Source organism: Bos taurus, chromosome 3, assembly GCF_002263795.3.
Source record: "Bos taurus isolate L1 Dominette 01449 registration number 42190680 breed Hereford chromosome 3, ARS-UCD2.0, whole genome shotgun sequence".
Lineage (NCBI taxonomy): Eukaryota > Metazoa > Chordata > Mammalia > Artiodactyla > Bovidae > Bos > Bos taurus.
The window spans coordinates 119,781,672-119,797,686 of NC_037330.1; the positions used below are offsets into that span (position 1 = coordinate 119,781,672).

The following is a 16,015-nucleotide window of genomic DNA, read 5'->3' on the forward strand; positions in this document are numbered from 1 at the left end:
CGGGCTCCTCTCTCTCCCCCGCCCCCAGGGAGGGGTGTCCCCCTCCTCGGCACAGACACCCTGGGCACTATGCCCTCCCACCTCACCTGCCACCCTGACCACCATCAGTCACCCTTGAGTCTCCAGAGACCACTGCTCACTCAGCAATGCTGATGGCCTGCCAGTTACCAGGGCTCTGAGGCCAGGTTAGGAGCTTTCTCTCCAAGCAAGGAGCAAGAATTTCACCTGTGACATTGTCCACTTGCAGCTGAGAATACTCAACCCCTAGCACATTTTGCCCTTTCTTCCCTAGGCTGTCCTATCTCATTAGGTAGTCAACGCAATAGCCGAGGGCTCCTGAAAATGACCAGCTGCCCCCACTGCCCTTGCGCCGTCAGAGTGCAGCATCCCACAGACCAGCTCACTGCCCTGACTTCCCACGCTGTTAGAATGGGGCAGGGCTGGGGAATTCCAGAAGAACATCTGCTTCTGCTTCACTAACTACACTAAAGCCTTCGTGTGGATCACAACAAACAGTGGAAAATTCTGAAAGAGATGAGAATACCAGGCCACCTCACCTGCCTCCTGAGAAAGCTGTATGCAGGTCAAGAAGCAACAGTTAGAACCTGACATGGAACAAGACTGGTTCCAAATTGGGAAGCAGTGCGTCAAGGCTGTATACTGTCACCCTGCTTATTTACCTTATATGCAGAGTACATCGTGCGAAATGCTCGGATGGATGAAGCACAAGCTGGAATCAAGACTGCTGGGAGAAACATAAATAATCTCAGATATGCAGATGACACCAACCTAATGGCAGGAAGCAAAGAAGAATTAAAGAGCCTCTTGATAAAGGTGAAAGAGAAGAGTGAATAAGCTGGCTTAAAACTCAACATTCAAAAAACTAAGATCATGGCATCTGGTCCCATCATTGCATGGCAAATAGATGGGGAAACAATGGAAACAGTGACAGACTTTATTTTCTTGGGTTCCAAAATCACTTCAGATGGTGATTAGAGCCATGAAATTAAGGTGCTTGCTTCTTGGAAGTAAAGCTATGATCAACCTAGACAGCATGTTAAAAAGCAGAGACTTTACTTTGCCACAAAAGGTCTGTCTAGTCAGAGCTATGGTTTTTCCAGTAGTCATGTATGGATGTAAGAGTTGGACCATAAAGAAGGCTGAGCCCCAAAGAATTGATGTTTACAAAGTATGGTGTTGGAGAAGACTCTTGAGAGTCCCTTGGACTCTGGAGACCAAACCAATCCATCCTAAAGGAAACCAACCCTGAATATTCATTGGAAGGACTGATGCTGAAGCTGAAGCTCCAATACTTTGGCCACCTGATGCAGCCTTTTCTTTGGAAAGCCCTGGGTATTTTCATTGGAAAAAACCCTGATGTTGGGAAAGATTGAAGATGGGAGAAGGGGACAACAGAGGATCAGATGCTTGGATGGCAACACTGATTCAATGGACATGAGTTTGAGCAAACTCTGGGAGACAGCGAAGGACAGGGAGGCCTGGCGTGCTGCAGTCTGTGGGATAGCAAAGAGTCAGACACGACTGAGCAACTGAGCAACAACAAGAGGTGAGATGCTCCAAGGGCCGTCAGAATCCAGGTCACAGCTAATTTCAAGAAGCTCCTGCTTGTCAAGTTAGACCAGTATCAAAGGACAATATCTATAGTGCAAGTTGCTTCAGTCATGTCTGACTGTGACCCCGTGGACTGTAGCCCGCCAGGCTCTTCTGTCCATGGGATTTTCCAGGCAAGAGTACTGGACTGAGTTGCCATTTCCTTCTCCAGGGGATCTTCCCAACCCAGGGATCGAACCCATATGTCTTATGTCTCCATCATTGACAGCGGGTTCTTTACCACTAGGGCCACCTGGGAAGCCTGAAAAATGCTAATAAAATGCTCCTCTCTTTTCCAATTCCATATCTATGTGAGGGCAGCTTTTCTTCACATACTTTAACCCAGGTAATATACAGCAAGAGATTGAATGCAGAAGCTGGAAAATCCAACCATCTTCTATTAAAGTCATAGGCTAAAGAGATCTGGAAAAAAAAAAAAAAATTTAAGCCTAGTTTCTCCCTTGCTTTGTTTTGGGAAATATAGACACTTTTTCATCAAGAGTATTATTTGTGGTGACATGTAGTAGATTTGTTCTGGTTAATTTTTAATGAATTGACAAGTAAAGATTTTAATTTTTTTTCTACTCTAATTTCTAGTGGGATAAATACGGTAGATAGAGCCCAAACACATGCTGAGGTGATCTGGAGATCAGCTGAGAACATTTTTGAGAACTGCTGATCTAAAACCATGAATCACTGGTTTCCAAACCAGCACATAATTGCATCCTGCCCACAGGCTGCTCAGTCATGTCTGGCAACGGACAGGAAGTCATCCCCCATACGGGAGGGCTGCCAGGCCATTGTCCCGTTCCTGTAATTGTGGGTATTGTGACCTGCGAGTCAGTGTTCGTTCCCATAGGCCAAGACCCTTTACAAAGAATTTTTTTTTTTCATTTTCAAAGAGACACGTCATCATTATAGAAAATTTAGAAAATACAGAAGAGAAATAGAGAACCGAGTTCTCCTCCCTGGAGTAGAACAGTGGAGTGGGGTAGTAGGCACAGCGCTTCGGCGTTTCCCCGCAGCCTTCAGTTCGGGCAGCGTTAGTCTGCTTGCTTCGGGCTGCTGCTGTCTCACACCCTCAGGGAGGGCCCGGCCCCGACCACCTCAGGAAGGCCTTGGGGTCCCGGAACCACAGGGTGCAGCTTCACACGCCCCCTTCTCTCCCTGCCTTTCACTGCGCAAGAGACGGGACCCCGGCGTTTCAAAGCAGTGTTCCCTTGTCTCTGGGCCTTACGAGGGAGACCTCATCCAGGACATCTCTGGAGCTCAGGGGTACTCTCATCTGCGAGCCGGCCGTCCAGCGGGTGGTCAGCCCAGGCCGCCCTTCAGCACACAGAGGCCGAGTGTCTCCTTGGGGTCTCTGAACTTGTCCCGGCATTCTGCCCTCACCGATCCCCGAGAAGCCCAAGTCCCCGCTCCCCTCGCTGACCTCAGGAGCTCAGGTGACCTGCAGGCAGTCCTGACCCTCTTCCCGGTGCAGACGGGGCAGTGAGGGTCAGTGGGGGCTGTAACTGTTTCCGAGAGTGGCCGTAACAAACTACCGTGATTGGGGGAACCAACAGAACTCACTCTCTCACGTTCAGAAGCCGGCAGTCTGAGATCCCGGCATCGGCAGGGTCGGCTCCTTCTGCGGCCGCCCAAGAGCATTGTCCTGGGCCTCTCTCCTGGTTCCGGAGGCTGCAGGCAGTCCGTGAGGTTCCTTGGCGGATAGACTCCCCCACTCCAGCTCTGCTCCATCCTCACGTGGCTTCTCCACCGTGTGTGTCTGTCTCTGCTTCTCTGCTTATGAAGACACCAGGTCCTGTACTGCCCCCCAAGCCAGCACAACCTCACCCTAAAATGTGATTACCTCTGCCAAGACCCTATTTCCAAATAGGCTTCCATCCTGAGGCTCTGCGTGGATGTGAATGAGGATGCTGGTCCACCCGCGGTGAGGAGGAGCTGCCTCCGGCCGTCCCAGCTGCCTCCTTTGTGTCCAGTCGCTGGATCTACGCAGCATCAGGATGGGGCCTCTGTCCCTTGCATGCCTTCCCGGGCCCCTCCCCACCCCACACGCCCCTTGGTCTCCCCAGGACCAGAGCAGGGCCTCCTCACCGCTGCTCCTTCTCATGCCCCAAGTCTCCAGGGCCTTTGTGGGGGGTGGGGGGAGGGAGGGGGGTGGGTTCCTGGAGGCCTGGTTCTGGCTGCGGGTGGTGTTTGGAACCGTGGCTCTGGGCTCTGGGTCAGAGAACTCTCAGCTGGGCAGGCCTGTGAAGCAGACTTAACTCAGCTCTCAAAGGGTAGCCATCTGCTCCTTTGACCCAGTCCAGCCCGCTGTGGCCCGTGAGGGCAGGGGTGGGTTCCTGGAGGCCTGGTTCTGGCTGCAGGTTTGGGCCACGCTCTCCAGGCCAGCAGCAAGAACAAACTGGCCATGTTGGCCACTGCCTGCCCCCCACCTGTGTGTCACCCCCGTTCACACCATGTGAGCTGGGCCAGGAGTCCACGCCACGGGAACTCCAGCCGTCACAGTCACAGCGGCTCTCACGCAGGAGGCGGGGAGGCTGGACTGGCTGTTGGCGCTCTTGGCCGGAAAGTGGAGACGACGTGGGGCCCCCAACATGCCTCGAGGAGGCCGGCCCCCGCAGAACTGCCAGCTTCCGACGCTGCCCCTCAGCGCCGCCGTCCTCAGCCTGTCCTGGCTGCTGTCTGGGACTGTGGGGCCCACCTGGTCCTCGGGGAGAAGGAAGGGTGCAGGGGGGGCCCTATCCAAGCCCACAGGCCCCGTTTGAACACGGGGACTCCCTCTGGGTGCTCGGCTCAGGCCCACACCTGGCTGTCTTTCAGCCCCTGTCCCCTCCCTGGGCCTGGGGGTCACCCCCCGTTGCAGCAGCTGACATGCCCCAGAGCCTGGGCTGGGTTGGAACAGACTCTGTGTTCTGAGAACCCACCTGCTTGGTCCGGCCCTGCCTACAGCAGCCCCATTTCGGACCAGTGCTCACAGCACCCTGGGCTCCTCCCCATCCCTTGTCCCAGGATTTAACAAAAGCAGCCAGGTCCTGGGCCGGACACCTTCCAGCCAGACAGGTGAGTGGCAAGAATGACAAGTGCTCTATATGGTCCATCAAAAGGCCAGGAAGGAAAAACGCCTCGATCCAGGGAGGACTGTAGACGTGAATTAGTATTTTTAAAACAAAAGGCCAAGAAACATCGGGGCCTCGCGACAGCTGAAGGCAGTGACATGGCTCCTGTCCTCAGTCTTCATGCTTCTGAACCCTCCCAGTTCCCCACCAGAGCCACACTGAAAAGCAAGTGTAGATAATTAAACACAAAAGAAAAAGCTCAAGGTGCTTTGGGAAGGAACAGGGGAGGACATTTTTACGGCTTGGGGGCAGCAACAGCGTCCCTGGAAAACCGCAGCAACGCCATAAAGCGCCGTCCAGGAAGGAGGCGGTGCTGACGCTGGCCACTCACTAAAGTGAGGCTGCTTTTCCACTTTCAGGTGGCTGCGCTATTTCTTCGACTAACCACTCTGCTGAAAACAGCTTAGAAAGTCTAGATAATAAGCAGAAGATCAGTTGTCTGGAGGCACTGGGAGACATGCTAACTCAGCAAGGAGAAGAGATTCTAGAGAAAAGGCAGATTCAGAAACACGGTCCCAACTTCAGCACCTCTGGAGTCTGGGAACCCAGGCAGAGGTCCCAGTGCTGGAGCGGGACTGGAGAGACTGAGCTGCTCCGTGTCCCTGTGAGGAGCTTCAGGGGGCAGACAGAGGACCCTGCATAGGCTCCCGGAGGACCGTCTAGAAGCCCCAGCGCCCAGAAGGAAACAGACCAGGCCTCTCAAAGACAGAAGTCGACTGCAACCCACAGTCCACACAGCATCAGGATACTTCACCAGAAGAAACCCAGGTACCTGCCTAAGCAAAAGTAAGTCCCGTCTGCACAAAGTTAAAACCAGCCAGAACTTCAATTAAACTCAGTAATTTAAAAAATGCAGGGCCTCTCTCGTCTTCTGAGATGGCCCACACTCAGTCTGTGGAGTGTGTTTCTCTCTAAATAAATCCACTTCTTAAAAAAAAAAAACCACAGTATCTGGCATCTAATTAACAATCACCAGGGATATCAGAAGACAAGATCATTTGAACAGCAACCAACAGAAAAATACAAACATTACAAAGAGAAATTCAGATGGCCTGGATATTATATTTGTCAGATAGGTGAAATTTTAAATAACTGATACGTTCAAGAAAATAGATGATGAGAGGCTGGAATGTATTTTAAAAGAATCAGATGGAGCTAAATTGTTTCTAGAACGGAAATGTTCAGTAACTGAAATTAAGAAATAAACAGGCAATTTAGCAGCCAATTAGACGGCCAGAGTTTATGGAGGCGTCCTCTGCTGGTTCACTCAAGGACAGGACTGGCCCTGGAGTCAAGGGCCTTCCTGGACTCTGCGCGGCCCGGCCTCGCCCTCGTCCTCCTCCCTGACCAGATCATGAGCCCAAGAACCAGGAGAGCAGGCTGGTCCTCGCCTCGCCCCGTGCCCAGAGCACAGCCACACACGGAACAAGCATCAGACGAGTGCTTGCTGAAGCAGACAGACGGGTCTCCAGCACCCCAGAGCCCCGCACTCGGTGAGTGTCCCTGAAGACGCACTGAAGGAGACGAGGCTGTCGAAAACGTTCCTCAGCCTCTCGGCTGTCCGCATCTCCTTGCGCTATTTCTGGCAGCCCAACCCACACTGGCCTGTGCCCTCCTGGCTGGGGGTGGGGCCCAGCTGTTAGCAATGGCCCCGGGGAGGGGCAGCCGGATGCTGTGGTCAGGCTTCAGGAATGTTCAGCTGCCTCTGCTGGGCCCAGAACACAGAGGAGCTGCTGTCTGCGTGTTTTAGGCAGCTCTGGACACGTCCCCATCACACGGACCGAGTGCCCCCCTGCATCCCTCAGAAGGCCCTGAGCCGGTTCACCGTGGGCAGAGCACTCCCCGGGGAGGACTCACGCCACCCAGGAGGACTCTGTCTACTTGGAAGGACTTGCTATCTCTACCTGGGAGGACTCGCTCTATCCGGGAGGACTCTCTCTCCACCCAGGAGGACTCTGTCTACCTAGGATGATTCACTCTACCTGGGAGGACTCACTCTATCTAGGACTCGCTCTACCTAGGAGGACTCTCTCTGTCTGGAAGGACTCTCTCTAAGAAGACTCTCTCTCTCTGTACCTGGGAGGACTCACTCTATCTGGGAGGACTCTCTCTCCACCCAGGAGGACTCTGTCTACCTAGGATGACTCACTTTACCTGGGAGCACTCACTCTATCTGGGAGGACTCTCTCTCTACCTGGGAGGACTGGCTCTACCTAGGAGAACTCACTCTACCTGGGAGAACTTGCTGTACCTGGGAGGACTCACTCTACCTGGGAGGACTCACTGTCTCTACCTGGGAGGACTCTGTCTACTTGGGAGGAGTCTCTCTCTACCTGGGAGGACTCACTCTACCTGGGAAGACTCCCTGTCTCTGCCTGGGAGGACTCTCTCTACTGTGGCCCTGGGTGGCATCCTCCCTCGGCCGCTCCATGCTGGGGCTGTGTCTTGGGGAGCCCATTCTCTCTGCCTCCTTCCAGTATCCAGGAAAGGGCAGGGGCCATTGATGAGGAGAGTGCAGGGATGGGCTTGGGGCCGTTCACCCGCCAAGTCAAAGACTGGCCCAGGGGGAAGGGAGGGAAGAGTCCATGGCAGGAGTCACGGGGAAGGTCTGGAGAGGGGAGACAGGAGGGGGCCCCGCAGAAACTGAAGCACAGAAGGAATTAGGGAGTGGGCACCACGGAGCTGCCAGGTCACCTTGGGAGGTGGAAAAACCCGTTTCTTGGGCTCAAGAAAACCGTGTCAACATGCAAAGACAATTACTTCCCCACAGGAGTTTTCATTCCCTCTGGGCTATCTGGATCTTGGGAAAGTGACCATCCTCCCCTGCTCCCCAGCTGCTGTCACCCAGTCCGGCCAGCCCCCCTCTTTGCAGAGCCCACCCTGCCCCCACCCCCGGTCCCTGAAGCTCATCGTCGAGGTCCTCCTTCACAGGTCTCCAACTAAGAAGAGTCCGGCGCCTGGGGGTGGGCTTCTGGGGGCTGGGCTGCTCCCTATTGGAAGCACTGTCTCCGGGGTGTAGTCCCTTAACACAGGAGAAGACCCTACAAAGTTCCCCTCAGTGGAGCCCTTTCCATGGGACAGGCTGTCTCTGAGCCCCAGTGACCATTCTCTATCTCAGCCACTGCCCGACCCTGGGGTGCACCATCAGAGCCCCTGGTCGTGGGGGAACCCCATGCTGGCATCAGACAGGACTGTGGCCCCAGTCCCTACTCAGCTCTTCACGTTGCCCTTCAGTTGGCAGATTTGGTGTTTGCAGTCAGGGCTCATGTAGGCAGTGGGGAGGGGGTGAAGTCTGCGGGGGTGTCCCAGAAATCCCACAACTAAGCATCTCTCCAGGGAGGGACTCTCCCACACACTGAAGGAAGCATGTCACTGATTGTGAAAAACGGCCGCAGCACAAATGCCCACTGACAAGGAAGTGTGAGACGGGAAGACTCCCAGCAACAGCTGAGCGAGAAAAGCAAGTTGCGGGTGAGCACTTAGAGGTGACTGTTCATGAGAACTAAAGCCTCATCCATCAACACACACACACACCCCATCTGTACAGGCACAGACACGCCGCGTGGGAGCCCGCCGGGAAGGACAGCCAAGGGGTAAGGGCCCTGGGGAGGACGGCGAGGCGAGGGAGGGGTGCTCTGTTCAGATTCCCACCAGGAGGAGGTGTGTGCCTGCTTCAAGGGACGTGGGGTGGGGGGAGCGGGAAGGAGGTGCTGGGCGGGGGGCGTTCTCACCCAGCCCAGCCAGAGATGGCCAGCTGGAGGTGTGTGCCCACTCCCAACACCGCGTGGAGGGGGCATGAAGACACCAGTGCTTCTTGCTTCTTTGAAATCTGCTAAAAGTAGGTGTCGGGAAAGCAGCTGCGAGGAGCCTTCCCCGACACTGCGGTAACTCACTGCCCTGGGGCCCCGCGTCCACATGATCCCTCACACTCAGCAGACAACAGGCACCTGTTCCAAGGCCTGGGAGACCCAGGGCAGAAAAAAGGCCCGGCACCAGCCCAGACCCCTGCCTGCAGCCAGCGAGGGTGACGAGCCGGGTGCCCCGTGCCGCCCAGGACGCCACGCGCTCCTGAGGTCCTGCCAATCCAGAGGACCTCTGCTCACAGTGCAGCAGGGCTGGGAATGCGGGGGTGCTTCTTTTTTAAGTCAGGCTGCCTCTGAAAATGGCACGCCCTTGACCTAGGAGAACGGCCGGCAGGGCCTCAGACCAGCAGGGCCGGATCGCAGCCTTGCCCTTTTGACAGGAGACCGTGAGCCTGCCGTGTGATCACCGGGAACAGGAGTGAGCCCAGGTCCTCAATTTGCCTCCCACCCCAGCCGGGTGGGGAGCCTGCGTGCGGGGTGGGTTTTCCTGACTTCCCATCAGAGACAGCCCAGCGTCAGTTAGCTCCTCTGGGTCCAGAGACGAGCTGAAATGATGGAGTGAATTTTTAAACCAGACGGACCTCTTCACAAAGGAAGGAGTGGAGGGACCTTCTTGGACACGAGATCTCAGCAGGTTCGGTGTGAATGCCAACGGGGAGACTGGCGGGGCACCCACTGCCCAGGGCAGCAAGGACGAACTCTACCCATGCCCAACCTCCCACCCCCGGGCCCAGGGCTGCGGGAGCCAGCAGGTGACACGGTCAGACAGAGCTCAGGCCACGTGCGAAGAGTGGACCCACGAGGGGTAACCCAAACCCTGGGTGAGGCAGCAGAGGGGCAAGTGGGGTGCTGTGGGGCTCACATCCATGGACTGTGCAGGTCCCTACACACCCCCACTGTCTTCCACACTCTTTCCACACCCGGGCTGGACCCAGACTGGTGGGGACCTGATGTGCCTGGGAGACAGGCCACCTGAGCCAAGAGGAGACAGAATCAGAAAGGTGAAAAGGATTTCTGCAAGGCCAGCGTGCACCAGGGTGGCACCGTGTCTGTCTGTGCACACAAGTGGGGATTGATCAACTCCCACAAGGCCTCCCAGCACCCCCTCACCCTGTGGAGTCGGGCAGTGATCCCCCCACCCATGATCCCCCTCCCCTATTCCAACAGCAGCAGCCACAGCAGCCTCTTTGAACGTGGCCTGTGTCCACGCCTCTGAAGTCACCTGACATCCCCGCAGAAATCTCTGCTCACTTTCAGAGTGTTTCAGTGAAAGCTGGTGTGGAAGGAAAGCCCCCTCAGGTCTGTGGTTCGGCACCATGGAGCACCCCCGCAGACACCATGGCAGAAGCAGGGTGGGGCTGTGTACTGGGGTGGCCGGAGGGCGGAGGCCCCTCGCAGGAGAGAATCCACGTCCCTGGAGGACTCTGCGACACTGAGTCATCTTCATTCTCTGATGTTGATCTTAAGGATACGACATTTCTGTGTCTAGTTCATGAAATGAAAGCGACAGGTCGGGTATAAATGAAACACTTGAAAATCTAGTAACGTGAATGCAGGTGGGAAAGGGGCAGGGAGAGGGCAGATATTCAACAGAATAATTAGCTGAGAGTTTGAGTGACGGGAAAGACCACTCAGTCCCCCTGTCGTGGAACTTTCATCAGCCTGACAGTAAAAGCAGAGAAAATCAAGCGGGTAGGCAGTGTTAAATTTTGCTTTTTTCATTTGAAAGTAACAGGGATTGGCTTTTTCTTTTTTTATCATTTGAAAAGATCTTGTGCTCTTTATCAAAGAAAATCAAAAAACCCTCCAGCAAGCCCACCTGTCCCTGCAGTTGTTAGAGGGGCGTCCCCACGGGGAGGAGGGGGCGAGGCAGGTAATAATCCCCCCCACTGTCTGCAAAGCTCTGCAACAGAGCTGCTATCAAAGTAGCAATTTTAAGGAAAATGATGACTTTCCTCATTTTAACATTTTCTTGCTGTTTTTCTAACACCTTCCCTGTCTTCAGAACAGAGCTGATGCTGACTCTGGGAGGACTCATCTCCTGGGGTCGCCACAGCAAATGGCCACAAGGTGGGTGGCTGACCACATCAGAAATGTGTCCTGTTGCAGTCCAGAGACAGGCCACCCCAGCTGGGGTCCCTGCAGGAGCCCCCCCAGGCTGCCCGGAGCCTTCCCAAGGCCACTCTTCACAGCCTCCTTGCATCCTGAATCCGCTCAATGGGTTTCTTGGTTCCACCCAAATCACTTGGCCCTTCCTGTCCTGGGAAGCCTCTGCTCGTGACGTCATGGCTCTGCTAATTAGTTGTCTGGTTCTGTGGTGAGAGTAAGCAGACAGGACAAACCCCTGGTCTGTGGCTGATGGACCCAGGAGCTGGAAACCCAGGCTTGGCCCAGCGCTGGTACCTGAGATGCCAGTTTTCCGGGAGTGGCTGTTGGAGCAGTATTGTTCTCAGGGACTTGGTCCACCCTGGGGAGGTGGGAGGATCCACCCAGCTAAACCGGGCTCCCTAAACCTCTGCAAGTGGTCCTGCCAGGCCCTGGCGGGCTCTGTGTCTTCTTCCTGTGTTGCTCTAGTCACCTGCCCCCTTCACCTGCAGAAGAGAACATGAGAGATGAATACAGAGGGAAAGCCCCGCTGTCCTTCCGGCTTCACAGCCTCCACTAGCTCTTTCCTCTGGACTCAACCTGGGGGCAGTTCTGCCAGACCAGGACCAGGGGACAGCGGGGCCCACCTCAAAAGACAGTGAGGGGCCAGGCGGCATGGACAGGCAGCCCCGCAGGCACGGCACCTTGCCCATCGTCATGGCAACCCTGGGAGGTTGAGCATCACTGTCCACGGGTCCCAGAGTATCAGGTGAACATCCACAACAGCAAGGGAAGGAAACTTCTGGAAACTCTCACAGGCAGTAGGTCACTTAACAAGAACAAAGATCAGCCTGCAGCAAAGAGCTCATCCACATCCTGATTTGGGAAGACTCCGGAGTAACCCCTGCCTCGGGCTGAGGAAGGTCTTTCTGAACCCACCACAGGACAGACGTCTCACAGGCAGCATCGACAAGCGGTCCTGAAGGTCAGCTGTTTCACCTGGGAATGCCACTTGGCACAGGTTTCCACTATTTTAAAAGAGGCAATTATATGTATTACACACCAACCCTAAATCCCCACTCAGCATCGAATGAAAAGCAAGAGACCCTGTGTGGTGACAAGTTCTGTTTGTGAAGGAAATGTTAGCGCCACATCCTGCTGGGAAACAGCCTGGCTCTGAGGCACAATTGCCAGGAAAACGGGGAAGCATCCGCGAGGCGGCGACACCCAAGCCTTGCCCCCCTTTGCTGACATTTGACACCCAGCTGTTTGACAGTCACCTGCATTTGACAATTACCTGCATGGAGGGTAATTGAAGGCATAGTTTTGCTTAAAATATTGTATTGCATTTTGAGGCTAGTAATGCAGATTTTCCCCTATATAATCAAACACCAACTTTGTATTGAGAGATACATACTTTCTACCAATTGTTATTAAAATCCAAGAGGCATTTACCAGGAAAACACTAACCAGGGAGAGTCTGGGAGGTTGCCTTTATATAGCGCAATCAATCAAGCAGTAGACTTGAATGGAGAATAAAGACGTGTACACGAGTTCTCAGAGACTGTTCTCAGATCCTTTTTTAAAAGGAAATCACACAAAGATGTGGGCTTGTTTAATTGGTATTGATATACAATTTACATTTTATAAAATCCTGTTTCAACATGTACTATTCAGTGGCTATTAGTATGTTCATGCAACCATGTTCATATACCAGCTGAGCCACCAGGGAAGCCCAAGAACACTGGAGTGGGTAGCCTATCCCCTCTCCAAGGGATCCCCGACCCAGGAATCAAACTGGGGTCTCCTGCATTGCAGGCAGACTCTTTACCACTAATCTAATTTCTGTTTCTAAAAATTGTCCTATTCTGGACATTTCCAATAAAATGGAAATATACATACAATATGTAGCCTTTATATATATCTTTTTTTCAGTTCGCATAGTGTTTTTAGGCTTCATCCGTGTTGTAGGGCGTACACGGGGATAGCAGTGAATGTAACCTGTGGGGACTGGAGTGGAAGAACTGAGCGCAGCTGGGACTTCACTGCCGGCCCAGCGGTTGGGACTCGGCGCCTTCACTGCTGGGACCCGGGGTTCAATCCCTGGTTGGGAAACTAGGATTCCCGCAAGCCTCGCAGTGCAGCCAAAGAAGAAACCTGAGCCCCCAGATTCTCCGCCAGCAGCGGCACGGGAAGACAGCGGGGCCCGGCCGAAAGGCAGCAGCGTGTGGGCATCACACAGGGTGAGCGCCTCGTTTCCAGACGCAGCATACCAGAGTGCAGACGTCATCGGCAGACAGACAAAAGCCAGGCGTTCAGAGTGAAAAGCCGTCCTCGTGGGAGCAAGGCGAGGGCACTTGTAAGCCAGAGCCTGCTTCAAAGTGCCCGTCAACACATCTTAACCGTGTGAACATCCTGATGTCAGAGCGAAGCAGATGCTTTTTGCAACTCTAGGACTTTAATAGAAAACATGGGCAAACAAGAGAGAAAACAATAAAAGAAACATGAGAGGCAGTTCTAAAATCCATTTAAAATCAATGCTAATCAATGGAATACAAACAAAAGAGCACGTTTTGTCTCTCAACATTGCCAAGACTTTGAGCAACGGTGGTGTTGGTGAGCTTGGGGTGAAAGATCAACTAATATTTGCCACCTAAAGGCAGAATCAACACAGTATTTCTAGAAAGCTAGCTGGCAAATGTGTAGAAAGAAACTCAAGTTGTTTACATACCTTGTCCCAGAAATTCCATTTCCAGAAATTAAGTTAAACAAATAACAAGAAATTCAAGTACATATATACAAGGATAATCTCCACGTCATTGTGCAAAACAACACAGACTCTATTGCGATCTTTGCATCCATAAGCAGGGCAGGTTGGACAACACAGGGCCTATCTGGGCGCTCGAGTGTCCTCAGGCCACTAAAAATGGTTCAAGAACTTGGGCAACACGGGAAAGGTTCTGAACTCAGTTAACTGGAAAAAAGCACAATTCTGAACAGCCTACAGTGTATGCCGTCAAGTCTACACACACACACACACACTCACAGAAGTATCTCACACAGTGGACTACTCACACCAGCGTTGAGAGGCTGGGTTAGATCTGGGCAGCCCCCAACACCCAGACCCCAGCGGCTTGCTCAGCCAAGAGCCCCTGTCCTTCACATCAAGGCCCACCGGGGCCGGTGGAGAGGCTGCTCTGCGTCACCCTCCTTGGCAACCGCCCGGGAAGCTGCCTCCATGGGAAACACGGCCGGTCATGGCAGAGCAGAGGGCAGGGGTCTCGCTGGCCCTTGGACACCTCAGAAGTGACCACGCTCCTCCTGCTCATGTTTGTTGGCCAAAGACACCGCAGCAGCCTCAGAGGGGACAGCCCGGGATGTGCAGTCCTTCCACATGAGAGTCTGTCTTGAAGACAAACGGACAGTAAGACGGTCACTTCCTCAGTCTTCACGTTGCCTCCTCTGACTGGGGAAGGGCAGCCCGAGTGTGGCTGAGACCACTGGCTGTGACCGACACGTTCCTCCTCGCCTCACCCCAGTGAGCAGCATCCATCATGGGCACGTGGCTGCCCAGAAGAAACACTGGCTTTCCCAGCGCCCCTACCACTGCTGGGGTGGACGTGTGACTCTGTTCTGTCCCGAGGGTGTGAGCAGAAGTGCACGTGGATGGTCCAGAGCATGCCCTCTGAGAGCAGGGCCCTGCCCACCAGGGCCATCCAGCCGGAGCCAACCCAGGGTGTACAGGGCGGGCATGAGCAGCCTCAGACCACGCAAGCAGAGGCAGCGCCCAGGACGCAGGAGCAGAATGGGACCGGCTGCCCCTGTCCCCAGGGAGCCGCAGCGTCCCGGGGCTGCCCATGAGACAGGCCAGCATGCTGTCCGAACCCCTGAGATTCCGTGACGTTGCTAAGGCTGCCACGCTTAACCTGGAGCATCTTACAGGTGGTGCGTAAGAGGTGAACGTGATCCCGGGCGTCTCACCTGCAGCTCTGGACACACCGAGGACTCTGCTGACCCCATGGAGGCTTGGGGTCACCCCGGGGAGAGCCTTTAGGGCCACCCTGGTTATTTTAGAACAAGCAGACTGATTGTGGGTGTGAGGAGGGCTGACCGAGAGGCCCTGAGGTGGAAGAACCCCGCCCATGCGGCTGCAGCCCGCCCACACCTGGACCAGTGCTGAAGGGCAGGGATCACGCCCTCGGGGGTGAGGTGCCTCGTGCACCGTGTCCGAGTCACCGAGATTACAGGGTGTAGATAGCTACACACTTTCTCCTGTTGTTTCCTCAGTCCCGAATGTGGTGCTGGTTTCCTGAGGTTTCCAGGCCTGCTCCCGCCTCCTGCCTCCCGGTGGCCGCCTGCTCAGGCCACCCCCACTTCCCGTGGTCTCTCCCCGTGTGGGACAGGAGCTCCCTGATGCCCCGTGTCCTCCAGACCTGCCATGGACACCTGGCACCGTCTCTAAGCTCCGGCTACATCCCCATCTGCAGGATGGGGGTGGGAGGGGCTTACAGCAGAGGGGTCAGAGGGGGTCCCCAGCCCCCAACCCCACTCAGTTTACACCTGGGGATACACTGCCCGGGGGGCAGGCTGCTCGGGCCTTGCCTTCTGCTTGAGTGGGTGGTGATTGAAGTCAGTTGAACTGTGGGTCCTCGGCACTAGAAACGGGGAGTGTGACCGTACAGACATTGTTAACATAAGGCTCCTGAGCCAAGATCATCCGGGATTAGGTGGGACCTGAATCCAAGCACCGAAAAGAGAGGGACCGTAAGAAGGCAGGTCACTGCAGACTTGATACTTCCAGACTTGGTGCTGGGGAAGGCTTCTGAGAGCCCCTTGGACTGAAAGGGGATCAAACCAGTCCATCCTAAAAGAGATCAGTCCTGGGTGTTCATTGGAAGGACGGATGCTGAAGCTGAAGCTCCAATAATTTTACCACCTGATGCGAAGAACTGACTCATTTGAAAAGACCCTGATGCTGGGAAAGATTGAAGGCAGGAGGAGAAGGGGACGGCAGAGGATGAGATGATTGGATGGCATCACCGACTCAATGGACATGAGTTTGGGTGGACTCCGGGAGCTGGACACCTGGCATGCTGCGGTCCATGGGGCTGCAGAGAGTCAGACACGACTTGGCAACTGAACAACAGCAACACTCGAAGCAGGGGTGTCGTTACCTGAGAAGAAAGAGGAAATTCAGGGCTCCAGTACCTGGAGGGAAGGAGCCACTTGGAGGCAGAGGCAGAGACTGGTGTGTGGTCACGTCCCTCCAGTCCTGGCTCCCACAACCAACTTTGTGCTTCCTGTCAGGGCCCCGGGGAGCAGGCTGAGCGTGCA

The 16,015-nt window shown here is 54.7% G+C and overlaps 1 long non-coding RNA gene across 1 annotated transcript; it reads left to right on the plus strand.

Moving 5' to 3' along the window:
• Positions 1 to 5,163: 5,163 nt before the first annotated feature.
• LOC107132360 (uncharacterized) lies at positions 5,164 to 12,585 on the plus strand. The gene is made up of 2 exons (XR_009494050.1): positions 5,164 to 6,226; positions 8,070 to 12,585. It is a non-coding gene; the product is annotated as an uncharacterized lncRNA (long non-coding RNA).
• The last annotated feature ends 3,430 nt before the right edge of the window (positions 12,586 to 16,015 follow it).